This window comes from Scyliorhinus torazame, chromosome 7 (genome assembly GCF_047496885.1).
Source record: "Scyliorhinus torazame isolate Kashiwa2021f chromosome 7, sScyTor2.1, whole genome shotgun sequence".
In the NCBI taxonomy this organism is placed as follows: Eukaryota; Metazoa; Chordata; class Chondrichthyes; order Carcharhiniformes; family Scyliorhinidae; genus Scyliorhinus; species Scyliorhinus torazame.
This window is the reverse complement of record NC_092713.1, coordinates 35,770,369-35,793,960: the sequence shown is the minus strand read 5'-3', so window position 1 is coordinate 35,793,960 and position 23,592 is coordinate 35,770,369. Positions and strand designations below refer to the sequence as shown.

The window sequence follows — 23,592 nt, the reverse complement described above, 5'->3', positions numbered from 1 at the left end:
CAAGCTTTGATTATATTTTTGCTCCTGGTAAGCAACAGAACCATGGTATCATCTGTTTTTAAAGCTTTGCATTTTGAGGCAAAACAATAGTGATTGGTATTTAAGCCCTTATTTAACTGCAGTTTCTTTTTGAAATGAGTTTGGATACAACAAAGAGGAAGAGCAGCTTTTTAATTACCATTGCTCTCTGGTTTATTTGGTATGTACGCTTCGTTGATTCAGCTGAGTATTGCTGAACTAGAACACATTGGTGACGCTTGGCTATCTGTGTTGTAAGTTACAGAGCTCATCCACATAAATCATTAATGTCTAGAGGATCTTTTACAGTTAGAATACTATGCCACGCATGCACAAGTTTAGCATGGCATTGTTTTCTGACATGCCTGAAGTATTATTTTAGATATGTGATGTTGGGTCAGTGAAATGCTGGTGGGGTGGGGGAAATAGGACCAAGTAGTTCAAGTCGGAAGTGCATGTACAGCATTCTTTAAAAAGGGTTAAAATTGTTTTGCGTCTGTCTCCTTCTCTTCCGTCATCCACACTTGAATGTTGCTCATCGTTTTGTTGAAAGAGTGGAATTGTTGCAACTGGGGGTTGAGCACAAGTAACCATGAAGCTATGACTGATAGCGTGTCATTAGGATTTCTCTTATAAATATTACTTGTTCATGCATGCTCTGTCCAAAGGAAGGTGGCTCATTGTCTGCTGATGCTTAAGCCTGAGCTGTTTTCTTGGCAGTTTTGTGAGTGGTGGTTTGTCATTGCCTTCCACTCTTGGGAGCTTCCTCTTATCCCTGCCCCCAAGTCTACCTCAGCCGGAATGGAAATGGAGGCCACGCTGTCGGTGTTAACTCTGAACCACGTGCAAGCCAACTGAGATATCCCTTTATATTAGGTGCAAGTGTGCTGAAATAGGTGACGAGCAATTTTATCTCTGATGTTTGTGTCAATCGTTTTGTCATGTGCTACTACTTCTGTGTTGGATGAGCAGACGGTATGGCTGTATCGCTGTCCCACCTCCATTCATCGCCTAATCATTGCTAGATAATCGAGAAGTGTTAATGCACTTGGGAATGATATTGAAATAATTATTTTGTGTTTGGCGCTGCGCTCTATTAAGCTCTGGCTATTACATTTCCAGGCAACTTTCATGTCTTTGTTATTGGTCATGTCGTAATGAACCATTTTAATAGACCTGCTAAAAGGGTCGCAAGTGATGACGGGAAGTTGGTAAAGGTGCTGAATTAAATCTGTATGCTACCAACAGCAGACTGGAAGAATATCACATGGCAGGCAGAATTGCGGATGTTGCAAAGATGCACTCCATTCCTTTGACTCTGCACCATTCAAGAAATGATATTGGCCATGGAAGTGGGGAATGTTCCAATTAAGGAGAGAGAAAAAACAACTTGGAAATCCCTGAGAAATGAGGAATGAAGTGTGAAACAAGAGGTTCAGAAACTTACTGGCTGTAACAGAATCTGAAAATATTGCTCTAAATAGCAAAATGGAAAACTGGTGTTTGGGTTCTTGTGAAATGAAATCAGCTGGGTGAAGGAGTGATCATTTTTCAACACTAAATGGTGAATGGATGTTATTAATGGTGTTAGAGACTCCCGAGTTTAATTTCCATCATTCTTGAGCTTCTCATTGGAAATTAGATCTCAACGCTGTTGTTTTAAAATCATAAAAATAGGTGGTGATTGTATTTTGTAGCATGGATGTCAAATGCCTGTCGTCTTTTTGTCTTGTTTGAGGTAGCAATTGAACTTTCTGACCATCTTTTGCAGTTTATTTAACAAAAACGAACTTGACCCCTCAAACTCAAAGAACACTTAATATTGAAGTATGAGGTGCCTGGCATTGAAGGTAAATTTGAGAGATGAGAACCAGATGCATCCAAGTGTGTAACTTGTGCTTTTCATGAATTGAATCAGGCTAGAAAGCTAATTTGGAGAAGAATAGTCAGTGGATTACACTTGTGGTTCTCTTGCTGTTAGAATCTGTGGTAATGATCAAATTCATCACAAGTCTGAATTTTCAAGCCCCTTGTTATTCAGTGTTTCATCAGGCCATTTGGCCCGTCAAGCCTGCTCTATCACAGATCAAGTCTCATCTGATTGCTAGTATCGTAAAAGAAGATCGCGAGAGTTTTTTTCAATATATAAAAGGTGAGAGGCAAGAATAGACATTGGACCACTGGGAAATGATGCTGGAGAAGTAGTAATAGGAAACAAAGAAATGGCAGAGGAACTGAATAGTTACTTTGCATCAGTCTTCACGGTGGAAGACACTAGTGGGATACAGGGGGCTGGATTCTCCATTTCAGGGACATGCCGTCATGAAAACTGTGGTCTTTTACGCCAGAAAAACTGGCGTCAAAAGGCCACATATTAACAGCCCTGCAGGGAGCTTTTGTGAAGCTCCAGCTGCAGATATGGGCTCCCATACTTCCAGGTCAGAGGCTGTGCATGTGCACGGCGGCGGCCTCCAGCGGCGGCGCCGTGCTCCATTGCAGACTCTGACCGCATAAATAGTGCCCCCGATCGGCCGCGTGCCTGACGGACCCCCCCCCCCGGCCCATAAATAGCGTAGCCAGGCCCCGGGGAACCGGCACCGGTCCTGATTACATGTGCGGGAAATGGATTCTCCGCCCTGGCGCCGGTCACTACTCCATCTGGAGCGGAGAATCCAGTCCTGGGACGTCAGGAGAATCCGGGGCAGAGGTGGCCATCACTGTGGAGGTTCTAGACCGAATGGACTACACCCCAGAATTCTAAAAGGAGATAGCTGAGGAGATTGTGGAGGCATTGGTGGTGATCTTTCAGGAATCACTGGAGGTGGGGAGGGTCCCAGAGGACTGGAAAATGGCTAATGTAACAACCCTGTTTAAGAATGGAGGAGGGGGGCAGACGACAGGAAATTATAGGCTGTTTAATCTGACCACCATCACATTGGTACTACCACTGTGCAACTCCAGACTGGGCATCTGTGAGATGCTGTGGGCCATCAGCAGCAGAATTGTACTCTACCTCGTGGCCTGGCATATTCTCCACTCTACCATTATCACCAAGCCTGGGGATCAACCCTAGTTCAATGAAGTGTTTTTTCCCCCATTCATTTACAGGATGTGGGCGTCACCATTCGCAACTCCTCAGATAATGAAACAGCCTGTGTCCAAATGCAGCAAGACCTGGAGAATATCCAGGCTTGGGGCTGACAAGTGGCAAGTTGCATTCATGCTACACAAGTGCAAGGTAATGACCAACTCCTACAAGAGAGGATCTAACCACCACCCTTTGACATTCAATTTTTTTTTGGGTGTCCGTGATTAGGCCAGCTTTTATTGCCTGTTCCTAGTTGCCCTTCAAAAGATCGTGGTTAGTCATCTTCTTGAACTGCTGCAATCCTTTTGTTTTTTTATAAATCTCGAGTCGCCATTTCACTTTTTTATTAAGGGGCAAATTGCCAATCCACCTACACAGCACATCATTGGTTTGTGAGGGTGAAACCTACGCAAACACAGACAGTGACCTAGAGCCGGGATCGAACCGGGGACTCCGGCGCCGTGAGGCAGCCGTGCTAACCACTGCCACTGCTGCTCTAAAATAAAAACGCTTAACGAATTTGCGTGTCATCCATGCGCAGGGCCCAAGCTAATCTTTTCTATATCGTTCCAATTTTTAGTATATGTGCTGCTGAAGCGAGCACTAACTGCTGCAGTCCTTGATGTGTGCATACACCCACTGCTGTTGGGGAGGGTGTTTCAGGATGTTGCCCCAGTGACAGTTAAAGAACGGCAATAAATTTCCAAGTCAGGGTGGCAAGTGACTTGAATAGAACCTCCCAGATGGTGGGTTTCCCAGGTATCTGCTGCTTGGTGAGTTACTACAGTGCATCTTCTTGATGGTACACATGGCTGCCACTGTTGTCAGTGGTAGAGGATTTCAATGTTTATGGAAGGGGATCAATCAAGCGGGCTTTGTCCTGGATGGTGTCGAGCCTCTTGAGTGTTGTTGGAGCTGCACTTATCAAGGCTAATGGAGTGTATTCCATTACACTCTTGGCCTGTGCCTTGTAGATGACGGACAAGCTTTGGTGCAGGGGGGGGGGGGGGGGGGGGGGCGGCGGTGTAACTCACCATAGGATTCCTAGCCTTTGACCTGCTCTAATAGCAACAGTATTAATGTGGCTAGTCCATTTCTGATCAATGGAAACCCCCAGGATGTTGATTGTGGGGGATTTAGTGATGGTAATCCATTGAACAAGGAGTCATTGACAGTGCTTTCAGGCAGCACTTAACTCCGCAATAACCTGCTCGTGGATGCTCAGTTTGGGTTGCACCAGCTCCTGACCTCATTACAGCCTTAGTTCAAACATGGACAAAAAAACTGATTGCCAGAGGTGAGGAGACAGTGACTGCCCTTGACATCAAAGCAGCATCTGACTGAGTATGGCATTAAGGAGCCCTAGCTAAACTGGAGTCAATGGAAATTGGAGGAGAAACTCTCTGCTGGTTGGAATTATACCTAGCACAAAGGAAGATGGTTGTGGTTGGAGGTCAATCATCTCAACTCCAGGAGTTCCTCAGGGTATTGTCCTAGGTCCAACCATCTTCAGCTGCTTCATCAATGACTTTTCTTCCATCATAAGGTCAGAAGCAGGGATGTTTGCATCTGCAATGTTTAGCACCATTCGCGACTCCTCAGATAAGACCTGGACAATATCCAGGCCTGTGCTGACAAGTGGCAAGTTACATTGCCTGGCACTTGTATGACATGAATAACCATTTCCTACAAGAGAGATCTAACCACCGCTCCTTGACACTCAATGGTCTTACCATTACTGAATTCCCCAACAATCAACATCCTGGGGGTTACCATTGATCAGAAACTGAACTGGACTAGCCACATTAATACTGTGGCTACCAGGGCAGGTCAAAGACTAGGAATACATGTGGATGTAGTTATACAAAGTCGGCCAGTACATCAGTGCCACCTGCCCCAACAGTCCTGGACACGCCCATACCCACTATTACAACCTCAAGACGTAAGAGCTGCCTTCTTGAAAGTGAACCCACGGAAGCGACGGATTCCCTGGGCGTGCACTGCGATCCTGTGCAGATCAGCTGGCGAGTGTATTCGCAGACATCTTCAACACCTCATTTCTCCGTTCCAAGCTTCCCACCTCCTTCAAGAAGACCACCATAATACCAGTACCAAAGAAGAACAAGGTAGTGTGCCTCACCTACTACCGACTGGTGGCCCTGACATCGAGCGACCAGTCATGAGACGGATCACCGCCAGCCTCCCAGACGGCGTCGATCCATTGCAGTTCGCCTATCGCCACAACTGGTCCACAACAGATGCTATTTCCCTGGCCCTACAATCAATACTCGAACACCTCAACAACAAGGACACCTACGTCAGACTGCTATTCATTAACTACAGCTCTGCCTTCAACACCATTATCCCGACAAGACTAATAACCGAACTCTGCAATCTTGGACTTGATCCCTCCCTGTGCAGCTGGATCCTGGACTTCCTCGCCAACAGACCTCAATCTTTCAGGATAGGTAACGGCACCTTCTCCACAACAGTCCACCACACTCTGGACCCTGCAAGGATGTGTGCTCAGTCGTCTGCTGTATTCTATATATACACAGAGGACTGTGTGGCTAGATTTAACTCCAATTCGATCTATAAGTTTGCAGATGATACAACTATGGTTGGGCCGTATGTCAAACAATAACGAGTCAGACAACAGAAGGGAGATAGATCATTTGATTGCATGGTGTACCAAAAAAAAAAACCTCTCTAAATGTCAGCAAAACCAAGGACCTGATCATCAACTTCAGGAAGCGTAGTACGACACGCCCCTGTCTGCATCAATGGTTCTGAAGTGGAAATGGCCGATTAGCTTTACGTTCCTGGGGTCACCATCACCAACAGTCTGTTCTGGTCCACTCTCGTTGATGCAACAGTCAAGAAAGCCTAACAACATCTCTACTTCCTATGGGAGCTAAAGAAATTTGGCATGTCTGCATTGACTCAAACTTCTACAGATGTGCCATAGAGAGCATCCTATCCGGCTGCATCACAGCTTGGTATGGCAACATGCTTGCTCCCAAGATCACAAGAAACTGCAGACTGTGGTGAACTCAGCCCAACTCATCACAAGCTTGCCACCTTACCATTGATTCTGTCTACACCTGCCACTGCCTCAGGACGGCAAACAACATCGTCAAGAGACCCCCTTGCGCCCTGGCCTTGCCCTCTTCCAGACCCTTTCATCAGGAAGAAGATACAGAAGTCTGAAGACCCGCACATTCAGACCGAGGAACAGCTTCTTTCCCACAGCTACGAGACTCCTCAACGACTCCCTCGGGCTGATCTGTTCCCTGTAAGACACTATTCACGACGCCCTATGCTGCTCTTGCTCATAGTGTATTTGTTTTATTTGGTCCTTGTTCTGCATTGTAACCAATTACTTGTCGATGTACTTTGTCAATTATTGTGCAGAATAGGTGGGGACTGGCCACACTAAATTGCTCCTTAATTGGAAAAATAAAAAAAGAACGGGATAGTTGCAGGTAAACATTACTGAAGCAAGACCGGCTACATAATGAGGCTCTGTAACAGTGTATCACAATTTATTTTGCCCGTCATCATAGAATCCCTACAATGCAGAAGGAGGCCATTTGGCCCAGCGAGTCTGCACCGGCCCTTGGAAAGCGCACCTGCTTAAGCCCACACCTCCACTCTATCCTAGTAACCCCGCCTAACCTTTTTGGACATGGAATTTAGACTGGCCAATCCACCTAACCTGCACATCTTTGGACTGTGGGAGGAAACCAGAGCACCCCGATGAAATTGGAAACTCCACAGTCATCCGAGGCCGGAATTGAACCCCGGTCCCTGGAGCTGTGAGGCAGCAGTGCTAATCACTGTGCCACTTTGCCGCCCATAACGTAGCTGAATAGGAAAAAAACATAATCTAGGTCTGAGGGCGTAATTTGAATAAAGAAACGGGTCCTTCCTCCCATATCTCTTCCTTTCACCGTTGCTGTATCTGCAGGGCTCTGTATTTTCCATTTTTAAAAACTTGTCCAAGGTTGATATCCGAATAATTGCTGCCAAATGAAATAACTTGTTGGTCAATTGGTTGCATGCTGATTATCTTGGCCTTCTAAGATCTAAAATGATACACTGAATAGCATGTAGTGTTCAGAGTTACATGCTGGTTAAAACATTCTTAGAGATTTGATGCATTTTTCTCAATTGTAAATATTATTTAATTGTGTCCAGTAGTTTCCTTGCCATTTTTTGCCCCTCAACTCTTAAGCTTTTTTTTTTTTTGTTACAAGCTTTTTGGTTCTGGCTTTTGGTTCCCCCCCCCCCCCCCCCCCCCCCCCCCCCCCCCCTCTCCCTCCATCATCCTATTCCTGGCCCAGTATTTTCATCTATTGGTTACCCAGTGGAACACCGTGAGATTTTTTTCTCTATTAAAGATGCTGTATAAACAGAAACTATTATATTTTCTTGGAATAGTGCAGAAAATGCAATCTTAATCTGTTAAGATTAAGAAAGGTGAAGAAAAATGTGCATTTGTATAGTTACACTTCTCACTAATTCAGGATATCCCAAAGCATTTTGCTGCTAATTAATTAATTCTGAAGTGTGGCCATGTTCAGTAGCCAAAATGAGAGTGCCAACATACACCTATTGAAGTCTCTTGAACAGCGAATTAAGCAAACCTAGAAGGTAATCTGCTGTGGTGACTAAGGGATGAATGTTGATTTAGACATTTACCAAGAACACGTTGCTTTTGAAAGTTTTCCATGCAACCTGTGACATTCATTGAACAGGGATACATGGCTCTGGTTTAAACTATGCTCAGGATGGCACCTCTTAGAATTCAATATTTTATCTAGTGTTGCACAAGAAGTGCCAGCATAGATTATGCGCTCAGGTCCTTGAACCACTAGCCCTCTAGTGCTGCTAACTAAATCAAACAACCATTTCAATGACAAATATTCTTATAAGTAAAAGTAACTATGATGCACACAAAGTTTGAAGCAACTTGAAACCTTTTAATGGTGTTAGAAGAGTTTGATGTGATCTGATCTTCTGTTAGTTTTAGACTTTTTGCTGCATCACATCAAAAGAATTGAGAAGATTTAATGACATTTTTCACAGTGTGGTTTGAGCCTGGAATGGCACTGCCTGCAAGTGTGGTGGAGGTATGCTCTGTTGAGGCATTCGAGAGGGCAATGTGCAGGGTTACGGGGAAAAGGCAGGAGAATGACATTAAGTCATAATGGTCATTTGGAGAGATAGTGCAGGCACCATGGGCTGAATTGCTGCCTTCTGCCCCTTAGCAATTGTGCAATTTTAATGAGTGCCTTGATTTGCTGCACTCTTTAAATTTGGTTTCCACAGTGCAATTTCTAGTTCCCAAGAGTGAAGTAAATAACCAATTTGTGGTTATTTGCACCAGGTAAATTCACTTCAACAACTGCACAGTTTCAGTTTGAAGTTTAGTGTTGAATTCACAGTTCAGTTATTTAGCTGCACAGAGAAAAGGCATAGGCAGTTCTATGCATTATGTAACAAAATTACTGTATCTGACTTTGCAAAGTGCATACCAGTGGCTTGTGAATTCAACTATGTATTATTATGTCGGGTTTCCTGTGTGAATTGTCCTGTTTTGTGTACGAGAGATATTTATTGGAGCATCTGGGTGTCGAAACTTAATTGTTCCCATGATTAGAATTTTGTGGTAGTACATATTTAACATGTCCACATTCTAATTTCAGGAGTGTTTGTGTCTTGGATAGGGGATGTGATGACCAAGTACTATTATCACTGGACTAGTAATCTAGAGACCCAGGGTAATGCTCCGGTGTTGAACCCACCACTGCAGATGGTGAAATCTAACCCGTGTCTGCATGGATTTCCTCCGGGTGCTTCAGTTTCCTCCCACAAGCCCCGAAAGATGTGCTTGTTCGGTGAATTGGACATTCTGAATTCTCCTCTGAACAGGCGCTGGAGTGTGGTGACTTGGGGATTTTCACAGTAACTTCATTGCAATGTTAATGTAAGCCTACTTGTGACACTAATAAAGATTATGATTATTATATTAAATAAAAATTTAATGATGACCATGAAACCATTGTCAATTGTTGTAAAAACCCATCTGGTTTGCTAATGTCCTTTAGGGTAGGAAGCCTGTTGTCCTTGCCTGGTCTGGCCTACATGTGACTCCAGATCAACAATGTGGTTGACTCTTCAAATGCCCTCCAAAATGGCCACTCAGTTCAAGGGCAGTTGGGATGGGCAGCGATGTCCATGTCCCATGAATTAATTTAAAAGAAAAAAAATTATGTACTTCTGCATGTGGTTTAGCGCTAATACTTTTTATTGTGGCTAATACAATTTCTTGTGAGTTGTCTTTTAGCAATGGTTGTTGGCTCATAGCGATCTGCTTCTGAGGGCGAGAATGGCACTTACACCATTTCTAACTTGCAATTCACATTTCCTGGTATGGAATATTTGAGATAACAGTTCACGGACATGCAAGGACAAATGGAGCTCTGATTGATGAACTACATTTAGGATGAGTTTCCCATATTTGCTACTTGAGTGATTTCAGCTTCAAATGGACTATAGTGGCCTTTAACCTAACGAGTTAGAGGAAGCTCTGGACCATTCCGTTCCAATTATTCTGTAATGACTAATTACTTCTCAAACTCAGCACAAACAAAAACAACAATTGTATGTTATCCCAATGCTAATCAAGACATCTGGTGGCAGGCTCTTTTCCTTGGATGAACGCCAGACACTCTGCAAGAAACCATTCTAACATGCCTGTAGAACTATTTCAGCGAGAGTGGAAAAACTTACTTCAGCTTTCAATATGAACCTACAAAGGTAACACTGTCTGGAGATTCAACCTTTTTTCTATGTAGTAGCCAGTTTTTTGGCAAGACTGGAATGTAGGTACTTTGTTCTGTAGCACTTCAATAAAAGGCTTGTGGTCATTTAGAAAGCTGTTGGAGCTATATTAAAAGTTGTATTTTTCCTGTTTTGCACAGCGTGTCTCAGTACTACACAGAATGGTGTAATATTGTTATGAAGGGAGTTTGTTTCTTGCAGTTTGATGTAATCATGTGAATTGTGCATTTGTTTTTAACATAGTTTTCTCAGCTAGTTTATTCTCTCCTCTCCTGAAGATGTCAGTGTCTGATGTATGGTTCCATTGTTGCCAGGCAACCTCTCATTCAAGAGTGGATCTAACCATTGCCCCATGTCATTCAATGGCTTTACCATTGCTGAACCTTCTACTATATCAACATCCTGGATGTTACTATTAATGGCCAGAAACTGAACTGGACTAGTCGTATAAATACTATGGCTACCAGAGCAGTCAAAGGCTAGGAATCCTGCAGTGAGAAACTTACCACCTGATTTCCCCAAAGTCTGCCTACCATCTACAAGTCGGAGTGAGATGAAATACTCCACTTGCCTGGATCAGTGCAAAGTCAACACTCCAGATGCTCGACACCATCCAGGACAAAGAAGCCTGCTTGATTGCTGGTTCTTCCACAAACCTTCAATCCCTCCATCGTGTCTGCTGTTGTTCTGTAAAACCTCATACGTTGGCCAGTAAATAAATCAAACATTTTACCCATGTGCCCTTATTTGCGAGATGAACAAAGCACAGAATAGGTACACCGGTTTAACACTATTTTAATCACCATTCCCTCAATCAGCAAAGTATGACTAGCCCTAAATTGCCCTTGGTGTCCAAAAACGTTGGGTGGTGTTACAGGAGTAGGGTGGAGGTATGGGCTTAAGTAGGGTGCTCTTTCCAAGGGCTGGTGCAGACTGGGGCCGAACGGTCGTCTTCTGCGCTGTAAATTCTATGACTCTCAGCTGAACTTTAGGTTTTACCTGCACTTAGTGAAGGAGGCTGGCGAGGCTACGATCACTGTGTGGATGGCTTCTCTGGCTTCAAAACCCAGGGTCCCATCTTGCGATGTTTGTGCCTGGGGGACTCTCCAGGGTATCACTGAAGATCTGTTCTGATGTTCCTTTTATCTTTATGCTGGTATGCTAGCATTGAGTCATAGGTATACGCCCACAACTGGTCATTGTCCCATCCCGACCCCAACTCGTTAATGGGAAAAATGAATACTCTTATCCATGGTGATTCAATCAAGCTCATGGTCCTCTGAAATGCCCTCTTCTGGCCAGCCACCAGCTCAATTATGGAATCTGATGGCTTCTTTTGTCTATCCTTCGCCCTGTTGCAAAGTTGATCACCAGTGCCTGGAGGTTCGTTATATATTCACAGCATGGTCCTGTTCTTTTGTGTAAATGTGAGTGCGTAATCACAAAAGTCCATATAGTAATAACGAGTTAATGCATTAAATTGAATGCTCTTGTGGATGGCCAGTATCGATTCCAGCCAAGCCCTCGTGATAGTTGAGTTCCTGGCCTATGTGCCTTGTCACCCTGACCACAGTACCAGGTACAAGATACACTGCAGGAACTCACCAAAGTTCCTTAGATAGCACCTTCCAACCATACCACTCCCATCTAGTAGGACAGCAGTAGATACCTTGGAACACCACCACCTGGATCTCCAAGGTCACACACCATCCTGACTTGGAAATACATCACCGTTTCTTCGCCCTCGCTTGGTCAGAATCCTGGAACACCCTCCCTAACTGCACTGTAGCTGTACCTACACCTTGGGACAGCAGTGGTTCAAGAAGGCTGCTCACCATGCCTTCAGAAGGGCAGTAAATTATGACCCAGCCAGATGCCCAGATCCTACAAATGAATTACAAAATGCTGGCCTTGCCAGTAGCATTCGCATTAACAATTTGAAGGGGGGGGGGGTGGGGGGAAATTATTTTCATGTGGATCTTCTCGGGATGCATCCTCCTAAATAGTCTGTTCAAAAGTGTGTGACACACCTTGGTTTATCTGGAGAATGTCTCCACATAAACATTTTGTGGAAGAAAAAAAGGAAAATTGAGACACGGCTGGTGCATACTCCATTTTGGCATGCTTGGCTTTGTATGCTTGAAATTTTAATGGGGATATGGTCTGAGCATCCTCGCCTGCCTGCCTGCAAGGTTTGAGGCTAGAAAGTCGAGCACTGAAATACAGCAGCTGGCTCCTGAAAGGACACCATTCCATCTTTTTAACGGAAATCTGCAGTAAATATTTAAAACAGAGATACAGTGGTAAAGGCCGAAAAGCAGGGAAGTGGGGTACATCATCTCCATTTTGGCAGAGCTGGCGCAGACACAGTTCAGCAAAATTGCTGTCCTCTATCGTAGAATTGTGTGGGCTGAGATGGCTTGTTCATCATGCTTTTAGGATGTTATGGTACTTTTTGAGACATTTTGTGTGCCCCCCAAACTCCCGGGTGCTGCCTTCCCCACACACTCACACCACCGTACACCCTCCAACCCAAGGATAAATTTCAGGCCAATGCTTGCCTTCCAACCAGTAAAACGTATCTTTATTGCAACTATGTCGTTTTGGTGTTGCTATTACAAGTACGGGACCAGGAGTGATCAGCTTTCCTGTTACTTGTTAACTGTGTTCCTCTCTCCACTTTAACCATGCCCCACGATGGCATGGAACTTGTGGGAACCTTGGCGGTCTTTCCTGAGTGTGCTTGAATTTCCCAAGGTCCGGAAATCCTCACTCACAGTTTCAGTTCGTCAGAGTCCAAGTGAAACAATCAATTTGGGAAATTTATTCACACATCTGGTCGCTAAGGTATATTGGATAAAATTATTATATGGCATGCTGGCCTTCATCAGTCGGGGCATTGAATATAAAAATTGGCAAGTCATGTTGCAGCTGTACAGGACCTTAAATGGGCCCCATTTGGAATATTTGTGTACAATTCTGGTTGCCACATTACCAGAAGAATGTGGATGCTTTGGAGAGGGTACAGAAGTGGTTTACTAGGATCTTGCCTGATATGGAGGGCACGGGCTATGAGGAGAGGTTAGATAAACTCGGTCTGTTCTCACTGGAACGGCTGAGGTGGAGAGGCGACCTGATAAAGGTCTACAAGATTGTGTGGCATGGACAGTGTCGATAGTCAGATGCTCTTTCCTAGGGTAGGAAAGGCAAGTACTCTAGGACAAAGGTTTAAAGTGCATGGGGAAACGTTTAAAACGGATGCGTGAGGCAAGTTTATAAAAAAAAATAAAAAAAAAAATTTGGAGTACCCAATTCATTTTTTCTAATAAGAGGCAATTTTATGTAGCCAATCTACCTACCCTGCACATGTTTTGGGTTATGGGGGTGAAACCCACGCAAACACGGGGAGAAGGTGCAAACTCCACACAGACAGTGACCCAGAGCCGGTATCGAACCTGGGACCTCGGCGCTGTAAGGCTACCCACTGTGCCACCGTGCTGCCCGAGGCAAGTTTTAAAAAATTTTTATTATTTTTTTTATAACACAAGAGGATGGTAAATATATGGAACGCGCTGCCTGGGGAGGTGGTGGGAGCAGGTTTGATGACGGCATTTACGGGACATCTAGACAAATATATGAATAAGGTGGGAATGGAAGGATCCGGACTCCCTAAGTGCAGACGGTTTTAGTTTAGGCAGGTACCATGGTTGGTGCAGGCTTGGAGGGCTGACGGGCCTGTTCTTGTGCTGTATTGTTCTTCTTACACATTTATGAATGATTTTTTTGTGAAAACATTTTAGCAAGACATTTAAGATTTTATAACAACAAATACAAAAGTAAACATAACTCAGTAAATAACCATCCCACCACCACCTCTCACTGATCCCGCCTAAACTAAACTACACGAACTCTCCCTAATACCACCCACCCCCCAATTCCCTAATGAATGATTTTTAATATGCTTCTGATAGCTGGAATTGCACAGGTCTGTATGGGTTGTAACATTTTCTGCTTGTACTTCCTGTGACTTTCGTATTGTGAAGAGCACTTTCTCTTCACAAGCTCAGATGGCTGAAAGGGGAAGGAAGGGACAGAATAAAATGGGCTCAAATCCAGGGCTTCCAGAGTAAATCAGACTCAAAGTTTCCATTGCGAGCTCATGAGAAAATTCTTTTCCTCAATTTCCACTGTTTCAGTGTTAACATTTTTTACGCGATGTATTCCCAGCACCATTCTATCCTGCAGCAATTGTCAAAAAAAGAAGAGAAGCTACTTTGTGAGAAGTCACATATGGTTAGTATTCCAGAGGCATTAGTCATCGCGATGCGAATACAAACGTTTATTACCCCAAAATCTGGCAAGCGTAAATTACACATTCTTTACAAAGCTGCATGAAACTTCCATTATATAACTTACAATGGTTTCAAGTATCACTGACCTTAATTAAAGGTCACTTTGAACTTCAATTGTACATGTGCCATTTTGAAAACTCAGTTCATACAAAATATGGCGACTTGAAACCTTTAATAAAGCCCAATGCAATCCCTGAACTTCCACTGTGAGTCCAAATTAGGTCTTTGAGTTAATTGATCAAATTGCAAAGAAATGCTCATTTTTGTGGTGACAGCTTTCGGGGCTTTTTGCTGCCAAGTTTTTGATTTGAGACATAACTGCTGGAAGGTGTCATGGGAGGGCTCAAGCAGCATCTGTAAACCGAGTTGACTTTTCGGGTTGATAACCTTTCATCAGAACTGAAACATTCTCTCTCTTTCGCTGTCCACTAATGGTGTCTGACCTGAGTTAAACCGAAAATAGAATTTTCAGTTTTATTTCAGCTTTCCGCAGTGTTTAGCTTTTTGCAGTTTCTGCAGTGTTTAGCTTTTTGCAGTTTAAATTAAAAAAATTAGAGTACCCAATTAATTTTTTTCAATTAGGGGGCAATTTAACGTGGCCGATCCACCTAGCCTGCACATCTTTTTGTGTTGTGGGGGCGAAACCCACACAAACACAGGGAGAATGTGCAAACTCCACACGGGCAGTGACCCAGAGACAGGATCGAACCTGCGACTTTGGCGCCATGAGGCAGCAGTGCAAAGCACTGCGCCACCGTGCTGCCCACTGCTTTTTGAAGTTTTTAATGTCTGTTTTGAAATGCTCAAAATCAGGGCCACCAGATGCCAAGTTCTGGCCTGGCCAGAAATAGAGAAGTGCAGAGCATAATTTTCGCTTTGTGGATGGCTCTCACTTCATTTACTGACATCTAATGCCACTTTTATTGAAGAAAATAATGGCTCTAAACTGAATCATATGAATTTTATTGAATGTTGTATCATGCAATCCATGTTATTGCTCACTGATTAAATGAAAATCTGCTTTTTGATTTGTCCTTCATGCACCCTAATTCTACCTGCTGCTGTGTGCTCACATTTGGTCTTTTTCTCTTTTGTGCTTTTTACCCCCTCTTGGCTGTTTTTTCTTCTTCTTTCGATGTATCCTCTTCCTGTTTCTCCTCAAACACTCGCACTCCTCAATAGTATTTGGCCAACTTAATGTAAAAGCCATGTGTGGAAAATCACAACCTTGGAAAGTCATGTTAATATTCCAGAGATGTTTGTAATTGCAACTGGGAGTGCTAGAACCTGCACTGGTGAAAGAAGCTGGGCCTGAGGGGAGAGTGCACATTGGGAAGAGCTGGCGGCTTAGGCTGAACTAGGAAGTACATTGGAGCCCTGAGAGGACAGTCGAGTGACTGATAGCAGTGTTGATGTGCCAGGCAAGTGTAGCTGGTTAGGAAGGCAGCAGCCATATAGACTTAAACCTGGAAGGAGCAGGGCTCCTCTTGGAGGCAGTGAAGACCCAATGCAAATGTAGAAGGCTGCAGTGTGAATGGGGAGTTGAGTCTACATTGAGATTGTTGGCATTTATGAATAACGTAAATGAAATGGGGTGGGAGAGATAAAGATACTTGATCCTTTCCTACATTACAGCAGTGACTGGCACTTTGAAAAATACTTGATTGCCTGTAAAGTGTTTTGAGACATCTCTAGGTTATGCAGACTGTTACAAAAAATGCAAGTCTATCTTGCTTCCATATCCAAAATGGCAAAGAATTCTCATTTTAATATTTGGACATTAGGAACTAGTATTAAAATTGTTCATGTCATATTTATGCCTAATCGACTCTTGAGTTGTGAAACAAAGAGCATTGTCAGTTAGTCTGGTGTCTGAAAATTGAATAACACTGAAAGAGGGTTCACAGATTGAAGTTGGCCTTCTACAGTACAGTATTGGCAAGGACATTGTGACCTCTGTGGTAATAACCATATGAAAGAGCTTTATATCAATTTCATGTGTGTCCTTATCATTTGTAAGCTCACGGTTCATGATACTTCCAGTATCAAGAATGTGGGTCTCCCACCCTCTTGGTCGACAGGGCTCTCAACCGTGTCGAACCCATCTCCCGGACCTCTGCTCTCGCCCCTTCCCCTCCCTCCCAGAACTAGGTTAAGGTCCCCCTTGTCCTCCATTTTCACCCCGCCAGCCCCCACTTTCAAAGAATTGTCCTTCACCAGTTCCGCCAACTCCAGCATGATTCTACCACCAACACCTATTTCCCTCGCTCCCCCTGTCAGCATTCTGCAGGAACCATTTCCTCCGGCATAGCCTGGTCCACTCCTGCATCATTGCCATCACCTCAGCCTCCTCCCATGGCATCTTCCCATGCAACCTCTCCTCGTCATAATCTAATCCCCTCAACTCTGGGATCAACCTAGTGAATCTCCTCTGCACTCCCTCCAGTGCCAATATGTCCTTTCTCAGGTAAGGAGACCAAAACTGAACACAATACTCCAGATGTGGCCTCACCAACACCTTATACAATTGCAGCATAACCTCCCTAGTCTTGAACTCCATCCCTCTAGCAACGAAAGACAAAACTCGATTAGCCTTATTAATCACCTGTTGCACCTGCACACCAACTTTTTGCGACTCGTGCACCAGCACACCCAGGTCCCTCTGCACAGCAGCATGTTTTAACATCTTACCGTTTAAATAATAATCTATTCTGCTGTTATTCCTCCCAAAATGGATATCCTCACACTTGGCAACATTGAATTCCATCTGCCAGGCCCTAGCCCATTCACCTAACCTATCCAAATCCTTCTGCAGACTTCCGGTATCCTCTGCACTTTTTGCTTTACCACTCATCTTGGTGTCGTCTGCAAACTTTGACACATTGCACTTGGTCCCCAACTCCAAATCATCTATGTAAATTGTAAACAACTGCTGGTCCAACACTGATCCTTGAGGGACCCCACTAGTTACAGGTTGCCAACCAGAGAAACACCCATTTATCCCCACTCTCTGCTTTCTGTTAGTTAACCAATCCTCTACCCATGCTACCACTTTACCCTCAATGCCATGCATCTTTAGTTTATGCAGCAACCTTTTGTGTGGCACCTTGTCAAAAGCTTTCTGGAAATCCAGATATACCACATCCATTGGCTCCCTACTGCACTGGTAAGGTCCTCAAAATTCTACCAAATTAGTCAAGACACGACCTACCCTTTGTGAACCCATGCTGCGTCTGCCCAATGGGACAATTTCCCTCCAGGTGCCCCGCTATTTCCTCCTTAATGATGGATTCCAGCATTTTCCCTACAACCGAAGTTAAGCTTACCGGCCTATAATTACCCGCTTTCTGCCGACCTTTTTTAAACAGTGGTGTCACGTTTGCTACTTTCCAATCCTCTGGGACCACCCCAGAGTCTAGTGAATTTTGATAAATTATCACTAGTGCGTTTACAATTTCCCTAGCCATCTCTTTTAATACTCGGGTGGGTGCATCCCATCAGGGCCAGGAGACTTGTGGGAGGAAACCAGAGCACATGGGGGACACCCATATAGGCACAGGGAGAACGTGCACAGAGAAAGTGACCCTGGAATCAAAACTGGGACTCTGGCGCTGTGAAGCAACAGTGCTAATCGCTGTGCATCGTGCCGCCCACGCCAGCTTAATATCACACTCTGCTCTCAAAAAAGGGAAGTGCTGCTTATCAGCATGCAAAGCCACTGTTGAGTGTCTTTCGATATTCCACAACAATTGGTTCTGCAAGCCGGGTCTACACCAGCGACTGAAGAACCGGTTGATTGGATGTTCCTGCAATGAACCGATGCAGGTGCCATACCTTGGAGAAGGGGAACACTGCTTGATCACCAGCGAGCCTCAATACGAGTACAGTAACATCCACCGCCCAGTGATTAACTGAAGTTGCTGCTTCCACCCCCAACAACGATCAGACGTTCAGCAATAATTCCATATTCTGTCTCCTCGCAGTTAGTGGATGAATATAATCAATGAAGGAGCACTTGGTGAGACGGGAACAAATCCCAATACTGCGAGAACATCCATTGAAGATGAGGAAAAAGGTGTTGGTGGCAATGAAGCAGTATCACCAAGTTCTACAGGAAGCCGAGTGGGAGAAGTTGTGAAACTGAACTGGAGGATACATCGTGGGTGGCAGACAGTTTAAGACTAGGGTATTCAGGTGGGCATTCGCCCCTGGTTCAGTATAGCTTTCCATGGACTGGTGGTAGTGCAGTTGCTAATTGCTATCGGACTTGGAATTGAATGTTGTAACTGGTGCTGGCAATGCCAGACCCGAGCCATTGCTGAAGTAGTAACCAAAGCGCTGTGCAAGCCTGAGGAGAATCCAAGCATACTTGATGTAGTTTGGGAAAATGAAACCATGCAAATCTAACCATCTGCCTGGCCAGCAGTGATGGTGTGAGAAGATTTGGAGAGTTTTAAGTGTGAGTTGGCCATCTTGGGGGTTAGTAACCAAGAGCCAAAGGGCAGGACTGAAGCAGTGTAAACCTGGGATACTCTGGTTTGACCAAATTGTTGGTACAAGATTTTAAAAGTGTTCGTGTACTGCGAAGGTGTAGGAAAGCAAGTGACCTCCAGGTCAGGCTGAAATAAGCAGATGACTGGGCAATGTAGTAAATCGTCCGGCTCGACAAGACACAGTTGGTGCTTTTGGAAAAAATTACTGGTTGTCATTTGTCTTCAAGGTCAGTTCATTCTCGACGTTTTGTGACTATCTGTAATTGTGGACGTACAGAAGTAGATGTGTGGGATAAGAACAATGTGAGGCAATGAATGAAGTATTGTGAGAATGGTATAAACATATGGAAGAAACTGTCCAACTTTGAGTAGTTTCTTGTAGTAATCTGAGGGTGCTATCCCCTGAATGCATGCGTGTATTGAATAAACTGCTGCCTGATCCACCTAAAAGAAAAGCAGCACCCTCCTTGGTCTTTAGCCTGGATCACCACTATTTACTTTACCTTTGTCTTTCTGTCCATTACATCGTTTTCAGTTTATTTTTTAAATAAATTTAGAGTACCCAATTCATTTTTGCCATTAAGGGGCAATTTAGCACGGCCAATCCACCTACCCTGCACATCTTTGGGTTGTGGGGGCGAAACCCATGCAAACACTGGGAGAATGTGCAAACTCCACACGGACAGTGACCCAGGGCTGGGATCGAACCTGGGACCTCGGCACCCCGAGGCAGCAGGGCTAATCCACTGCTCCACTGTCTTTTTCAGTTTCCACCTATCATTGGCCCTCCTATCCAGCTCCACCCCCGGCATAAATCTAATCCTATTTCCAGTTGTCTTTAGCTTTGACAAAGAGTCGTCAGACTTGAAACATTAGCTTCCTTCTCTCTTCCACAGATGCTGCCAGACCTGCTGAGATTGTCCAGCATTTTCTGTTTTTGTTTCAAAAGATTAAAACCTGGATACGAAATGATTCCTTGTGTAAATTGTTTTCAGACTAATAATTGATTATCTTTATTGTCACAAGTAGGCTTACATTAACACCACATTGAGGTTATTGTGAAAAGCCCCTAGTTGGCACCTGTTCAGGAACACAGGGAGAATTTAGAATGTCCAATTCGTCTCGCAGCACGTCTTTCGGGACTTGTGGGAGGAAACCGGAGCACCCGGAGGAATGTGCAGACACGGGGAGAATGTGCAGACAGTGACCCAAGCTGGGAATCGAACCTGGGACCCTGGTGCTGTGAAGCAACCGTGCTACCACTGCTACGGTGCCGCCTATTAATTTGGGTAACTAGAATATAATTACAAGTATTCAGAGATGGAATACTAATTAGATGACCCCATATTCTGTTCAAATAGCCAAACTTTAAAAAAATTATTAATTTTGTAGCTACTACAATGGGGAAATTCAAGGAACTTGACACAGATGATTAATTTATGCACAATATGTACAGCCTACTGTGTGATTTTAGTGGGTTTTTTTTGCCTAAATACTTCTAATACTGTCACTTGCTTCGTAATTATTCAAGGGTGAAGATTACAACATAGACCTTTTTTGAGATGCAATGCAACAATGTAGAATTATTGAAAAGGAATCTTCCAATGAGAATTTTGAGATCGAAAGGACAAAGTTTTGGTTAAATTTGAATTTCCTAATTCTGTCAAATGAGGCTCGGTTTAAAAGGTGTGTATGTGTTGGGCGTGAAGAAACAGATGCTGTTGGGGTTGCTTGATGACGTAAATCGGTGTATTTAAAGTGGAATGAATTCCAGCTGCTCCGATTCTCAGCTATTTCCTCTGGGTATTGATTTAGCAAGGGCACATTCTGGTTGATTTTTTAAATGTCTATTGCAGACTGCTGATGAAGGTTTGCATCATTTGTACTGACAAGTGATGTAATTCATGTTGGAATTGGGCTGTTAAAATGCCATTCCTTTTTAAAATGGTTAAATGCTTTGCTATTGGAAATGAAATTGTATATTTGAGAAAAATGTATTACCTGTGGGAACGGAGTTTATGTTATGAAAATGTAATTGAAATCAATTGAGACTCTTCCTGAGCATCCAATCAGAAACCCACATGTAACCAGGGTGCACAATCAGATTTTTACTGGTATTTAAATATTAAGTTTTATGGCAAAAATGTACATTGCTACTGAGTGTTTCTATTCCCAAACTCCTAAACAATCTGAAAATGCATAATAGGGAAAGCTCAGGGTGACTAAAACAATATTCTGGCTCACTCACTTGCATCTGGGTAATGTGAGCCTAGGTATACTAGGAATGTTGCAAATATTCACTGAACTGAGATCTGATTTGATCAATACCGCTGCTTGACTCCAAAATAAGAGAACAATGTAGAACTGGCTTCCATTTTGATATATAGTGTATTCACTCTAGTTAGAACATCCAAATCAAAATGGTTTTAACAGAAGAGAAAAATAGATGCTGGGATATAGTAGCAGAGTTAGAGCAAGTATCCAAAAGTGGGATCAGAGAGAGATTTTGAATGGGTGTTTCAAAATGTGGGGCGGCTAGCAAGTTTGGAGGAATTCGGACAGTTTGTAATGCCAAACTATCTGGACGGTCTGCTTATGGTACTCTATGTAGGAGAAAGGGTGCACAAGAGGCCAAAATTGGAAGAGTTATGGCAATGTCCTGCAAGTATAGTTGGAGCAAGTTGCACAGATGGAGAGGTGATGATGTGGAGCAGTTCACTTTGCACCATCTCAGTTGGATTTATCATTCCAGGAGCGCTATACTCACTCAACACCGCTCCCTGTCCTGACAAACGTCACTATTCCACATATCCGCCGGCTTGCAATAATCCACAAAAAGATAGGAAAAGTTTGCAATACCTGCCACTCCATGCTAATTTGCTCAGTCCACCCAAGGTATGACTGGTCAAGAAGGCTGATCTGGAAAAGTCCTCCCAAACGGGACTTCAACTCAAATTCCACCTGGACAAATGAATAGCAATCATTGGACATGACAAACCAGTACCTAGGGCTGGATTTTCTGCCCCGCCGTGCCACATTTCTGTTTTATCCCGCCGGCGGGATGCTCAGTTACGCCGGCTAGTCGAGAGGTTTCCCATTGTGGGGCAGCCCAACACTGTCGGGGGACCCCCCCCCCCCCCCCCCCCCCCCCCCCCCATCCGCACCCCCCAGGCTGCCGGCAAAATGGAGCATCCCGCCAGCGGAGAATCCAGCCCCTGGTCTCAAACCCAACCCAACAGTTGTCTGCTTTTAACCTTCCAAGGAATGAATGATCCACCATTAGGCTCCGGCCTGGCCACAGCCTCTGCTTGACCAACCTCCACAGATGGGGCATGCCCCTATGTGCTTGTGGGAGAGAGCAAACTGCATACCACATCATAGAAATGTTACAGCACAGAAGGAGGCTATTCAGCCCATCGTGACCATGCAAGCCCAAGGACCCCCAGGTGCCCTTTCTAATCCCACTTTCTTGCACCTGGTCTGTAGCCTTGTAGCTTGGGATACTTTAGGTGCCGACCCAGGTACCTTTTTAACCAACTCGGGCAACAAATTCCAGACTCCCACTGCTCTCTGCGTAAGAAGGTTTTTCCTCATGTCCCCTCTACACCTTCTGTCAACTATCTTGAATCTATGTCCCCTGGTTCTAGAATTCGCTACCAAGGGAAACCATTTTATCCTGCCCACCCTATCTTGCCCTCATAATTTTGTGTACCTCAATTAAGTCGCGCCTCCGCCTTCTTTGTTCCAAGGTACATAAGCCAAACCTATCCAATCTCTCCTAGTAGTCTCACCTTTTTTTTTCCCTCCAGAGCAATAATGTCCTTCCTGTAATGTGGCTACCAGAACTGCACATAATATTCACTGGCATTAACAATGTCCAATCTACAGACTCAGCAGAGGCCTATCCGCAATCTACATAAGACTGAAATAAACTGCTTGGCTTAGGGACTTTGCATTCGCTAAATAAATAAAATAGGTCATAATCTACCACTTAAGGGGCAGCACGGTGGCGTAGTGGTTAGCACTGCCGTCTCGGCGCCGAGGTCCCAGGTTCGATCCCAGCTTTGGGTCACTGTCCATGTGGCGTTTGCACATTCTCCCCGTGTTTGCGTGGGTTTTGACCCCACAACACACAAATGTGCAAGGTAGGTGGATTGGGCATGCTAAATTGCCCCTTAATTGGAAAAAATTAATTGGGTACTCTAAATTTATATTTTTTAAAAAAAATCTACCACTTAATTTTACTCGAACCCAAATGCCACAGTTCCAAATTCATTTTGGATTTGGATTTTGTTTATTGTCACGTGTACTGAGGTGCAGTGAAAAGTATTTTTCTGCGAGCAGCTCAACAGATCATTAAGTACATGAAAAGAAAATGCAGAATAAAGCAACACAAGGTACATAGCTACATAAGCACCGGCATCGGATGAAGCATACAGGGGTAGTATTAATGAGGTCAGTCCATAAGAGGGTCGTTTAGGAGTCTGGTAACAGCGGGGAAGAAACGGTTTTAAAATCTGTTTGTATGTGTGTGTTCTCAGACTTTTGTATCTCCTGCCCAATGGAAGAAGTTGGAAGAGCGCGTAAGCTGGGTGGGCGGGGTCTTTGATTATACTGCCCGCTTTCCCCAGGCAGCGGGAGGTGTAGATGGAATCAATGGATGGGAGGCAGGTTCGTGTGATGCACTCGGCTGTGTTCACGACTCTCTTTCTTGCGGTCTTGGGTCGAGCAGTTGCCATCCCAGGCTGTGATGCAGCCAGATAGGATACTTTCTATGGTGCATCAGGAAAAG

At 44.3% G+C, this 23,592-nt stretch overlaps 1 protein-coding gene and 1 non-coding gene across 2 annotated transcripts in view; one reads left to right on the top strand and one right to left on the bottom strand.

The window, feature by feature from the left end:
• The window catches only part of cnn3a (calponin 3, acidic a), a 94,139-nt gene that overhangs the window by 9,370 nt on the left and 61,177 nt on the right, over positions 1 to 23,592 (top strand). The window lies entirely within an intron of this gene.
• Positions 3,603 to 3,710, bottom strand: LOC140427520 (U6 spliceosomal RNA). The gene has a single exon (XR_011948541.1). It is a non-coding gene; the product is annotated as a U6 spliceosomal RNA (small nuclear RNA).